The sequence below is a fragment of the Bison bison genome, unplaced genomic scaffold (assembly GCF_000754665.1).
Source record: "Bison bison bison isolate TAMUID 2011002044 unplaced genomic scaffold, Bison_UMD1.0 scf7180017860284, whole genome shotgun sequence".
Lineage (NCBI taxonomy): Eukaryota > Metazoa > Chordata > Mammalia > Artiodactyla > Bovidae > Bison > Bison bison.
In genome coordinates, this window is record NW_011490856.1 from 1 (window position 1) to 4757 (window position 4757).

Here is a 4757-nt window from a genome sequence, read left to right on the forward strand (position 1 = left end):
CTTATATGCAGAGTACATCACGAGAAACGCTGGGCTGGAGGAAGCACAAGCTGTAATCAAGATTGCTGGGAGAAATATCAATCACTTCTGATATGCAGATGACACCACCCTTATGGCAGAAAGCAAAGAAAAAGTAAAGAGCCTCTTGATGAAAGTGAAAGAGGAGAGTGAAAAAGCTGGCTTAAAACTCAACATTTCAGAAAACTAAGATCATGGCATCTGATCCCATCACTTCATGGCAAATGGGTGGGAACAGTGGAAACAATGACAGACTTTATTTTGGGGGGCTCCAAAATCACTGCAGATGTCAACTGCAGCCATGAAATTAAAAGACCCCTGCTCCTTGGAAGGAAAGTTATGAGCAACCTAGACAGCATATTAAAAAGCAGAGACATTACTTTGCCCACAAAGGTCCATCTCATCAAGGCTATCCTTTTTCCCGTAGTCATACATGGATGGGAGAAGTGGACTGTAAAGAAAGCTGAGCACTGAAGAATTGATGAATTTGAACTGTGGTGCTGGAGAAGACTCTTGAGGGTCCCTTGGACTGCAAGAAGATCCAACCAGTCCATCCTAAAGGAAATCAGTCCTGAATGTTCATTGAAAGGACTGATGCTGAAGCTAAAACTCCAATACATTGGCCACCTGATTCGAAGAACTGACTCATTTGAAAAGACCCTGATGCCAGGAAAGATTGCAGGCAGGAGGAGAAGGGGATGACAGAGGATGAGATGGTTGGATGGCATCACTGACTCGATTTCATGAGTTTGAGCAAACTTCAGGTGTTGGTGATGGACAGGGAGGCCTGGTGTGCTGCAGTCCATGGGGTCGCAAAGAGCCAGACACAACTGAGTGACTGAACTGAAATGACTGACTTGCTTTACAGTATTCTGTTGGTTTCTGCCTAACATCAACATGAATCAGCCATAGGTTTGCCTTATTATTGACTGTCTTGTTGATGATGGCCATTCTACCAGGTATGAAATGATACCTCATTGTGGTTTTGAGTTGCATTTCCTGCATGATTAGCAGTGTTGAGAATTTTTTTTGATTATCTGTTAGCCATGTGTATGTCTTCTTTGGGGAAATGTCTATCACGTTTGTCTGCACATTTTTAAATTGAATTGCTTATTTCTCTTGCTAGAGAGTTATATGAATTACTGGTATACTTTTTTATTTTTACCTGTTATCAGATATTTGATTTAACAAATATTTTCTCCCATCACATAAGTGCCTTCAAATTTTGTTGATTGTTTCTTATGTTGTGCAGAAATTTTTTACATTGATATAATCTCACTTACTGATTTTTGGTTTTTAAAAAATATTTTGTCCCCAGTATTTATTTATTTGACTGTGTCGGGCCTAAGATTTTTGCTTTTGTCACTTGTGCTTTTGGTGTCAAATCCAAAAAATCATTGCCAACCTGATGTTAAGGACCTTCAAAAAACTTCTCAACACTGCTAATCATGCAGGAAATGCAAATCAAAACCACAATGAGATATCATTTCATACCTGGTAGAATGGCCAGGAGTTTTGTGGTTTTAAGTCATATGTTCAAATCCCAATCCATTTTGAATTGATTTTTGTTTTTGGTGTATGAATAGGCATCCAATTTCACTCTTTTGCATGTGGCTCTCTAGTTTTTCCAAAACCATTTATTGAAAAGATACTTATTTCCCCACTGTATACTCTTGGCTCATTTGTAGTAAATTGATTGACCATATATAAATGGGTTTATTTGTGAGGTCTGTTTTTTTTTTTCTAATTTTATTTTATTTTTAAACTTTACATAATTGTATTAGTTTTGCCGAATATCAAAATGAATCCACCACAGGTATACATGTGTTCCCCATCCTGAACCCTCCTCCCTCCTCCCTCCCCATACCATCCCTCTGGGTCGTCCCAGTGCACTAGCCCCAAGCATCCAGTATCATGCATCGAACCTGGACTGGCAACTTGTTTCTTACATGATATTTTACATGTTTCAATGCCATTCTCCCAAATCTTCCCACCCTCTCCCTCTCCCACAGAGTCCATAAGACTGTTCTATACGTCTGTTTTTGTGCCAATATTATACCATTTTGATTAGGGTAACTTTGTAATATGGTTTGAAATCAGAAAGTATGATGCCTCTAGTTTTGTTCTTGTTTCTTAAAACTGCTTTTCCTATTTGAGATCTTTTGTGTTTCCTACAAATTTTAGCATTATTTTTTTTCTATTTCTGTGAAAAGTACCATTGGAATTCTGACAGGAATTGCATTGAATCTGTAGATCTCTTTGTGTAGTATGGGCATTTTTACAATATTAATTCTTTCAATTCATGAACACAGAATACCTTTTCATTTATTTGTGGCTTTTAATTTCTTTTACCAATGTCTTGTTTTCAGTGTACAGGTCTTTCACCTCTTAGGTTAAATTTATTCCCAGGTGAATTATTTCTTCTGATGCTATTGTAAATGAGATTGTTTTCTAATTCTGAAAAGTTACTATCAGTGTACAGAAATGCAACTGATTTTTGTATATGATTTTTACCTGTAATTTTACTTAATGTTCTTATTGCTTATCACATTTTTGGTGGGGTCTTAAAATTTTCTGTAAATATGATCATGTCATTTGAAAATAGAGACAGTTTTACTTCCTTCTGACTTAGATGTCCTTTATTTCTCTCTCTTACTTAATTGCTCTGCCTAGGACTCCCAGTACTATACTGAATAAAAGTGGCAAGAGTGAGCATCCTTGTAATTTTCCTGAGTTTAGAGGAAAAGCTTTTCACTATTGAGTATGACAGCTGTAGGCTTGTTGTGTATGGCCTTTGCTATGAGAGGTATGTTCCCTTTGTATCTAGCTTGTTCAGAGTTTGTATCATGAAAGGACATTGAATTTTGTCAAATACTTTTTCAGTGTCTTTTGAGATGATCACATGGTTTTTATTCTTCACTGTGTTATTGTAGTGAGTCACATTGTGGATGTTGAACCATCTTTGTAGCCCTCATTTCCTTGTTTTTGAATAGTGTATTTTCTTGCCTAATTGTTCTAGTTAGAACCTCTGGTAAAAAGTTGAAATGAAGTGATGAAAGCAGATATCCTTGTCTTATACCTAATCTTAGAAGGAAATTTTTCAGTCTCTCATCATTAAGTATGGTACTAGTTAGAATTTTCACAGATGACTTTTTACCAGGTTGGAAATTTCTTTATCTTTCTAGTTTGTTTAGTGTTTTTATTATACTATGAAATGGCGTTTATTTTTTCTCAAATACTTTTTTAAATCTATTGAAATAATCTTTCTTTATGCTGGAGAAGCTCTATACAGTCAGCAAAAACAAGACCAAGAGCTGACTGTGGCTCAGACCAGGAACTGCTTATTGCCAAATTCAGACTTAAATTGAAGAAAGTAGGGAAAGTAGGGAAGAAAGTAGGGAAAAAGTAGACCATTCAGGTATGAATTCAGACTTAAATTGAAGAAAGTAGGGAAAGTAGGAAGAAAGTAGGGAAAAAGTAGACCATTCAGGTATGACCTAAATCAAATCCCTTATGATTATACAGTGGAAGTGAGAAATAGATTTAAGGGCCTTGATCTGATAGATAGAGTGCCTGATGAACTATGGAATGAGGTTCAAGACATTGTAGAGGAGACAGGGATCAAGACCATTCCCATGGAAAAGAAATGCAAAAAAGCAAAATGGCTGTCTGGGGAGGCCTTACAAATAGCTGTGAAAAGAAGAGAAGCAAAAAGCAAAGGAGAAAAAGAAAGCTATAAACATTTGAATGCAGACTTCCAAAGAATAGCAAGAAGAGATAAGAAAACCTTCTTCAGCTATCAATGCAAAGAAATAGAGAAAACAACAGAATGGGAAAGACTAGAGATCTCTGAAAGAAAATCAGAGATACCAAAGGAACATTTCATGGAAAGATGGGCTTGATAAAGGATAGAAATGGTATGGACCTAACATAAGCAGAAGATATTAAGAAGAGATGGCAAGAATACACAGAACTGCACAAAAAAGATCTTCACGACCCAGATAATCACGATGGTGTGATCACGCACCTAGAGCCAGATATCCTGGAATGTGAAGTCAAGCAGGCCTTAGAAAACATCACTACGAACAAAGCTAGTGGAGGTGATGGAATTCCAGTTGAGCTATTCCAAATCCTGAAAGATGATGCTGTGAAAGTGCTGCACTCAATATACCAGTAAATTTGGGAAACTCAGCAGTGGCCACAGGACTGGAAAAGGTCAGTTTTCATTCCAATCCCAAAGAAAGACAATGCCAAAGAATGCTCAAACTACTACACAATTGCACTCATCTCATACGCTAGTAAAGTAATGCTCAAAATTCTCCAAGCCAGGCTTCAGCAATATGTGAACCGTGAACTTCCAGATGTTCAAGCTGGATTTAGAAAAGGCAGAGGAACCAGAGATCACATTGCCAACATCTGCTGGATCAAGGAAAAAGCAAGAGAGTTCCAGAAAAGCATCTATTTCTGCTTTATTGACTATGCCAAAGCCTTTCACTGTGTGGATGACAATCAACTGTGGAAAATTCTGAAAGAGATGGGAATACCAGACCACCTGATCTGCCCTTTGAGAAATTTGTATGCAGGTCAGGAAGCAACAGTTAGAACTGGACATGGAACAACAGACTGGTTCCAAATAGGAAAAGGAGTTCGTCAAGGCTGTATATTGTCACCCTGTTTATTTAACTTCTATGCAGAGTACATCATGAGAAACTCTGGACTGGAAGAAACACAAGCTGGAA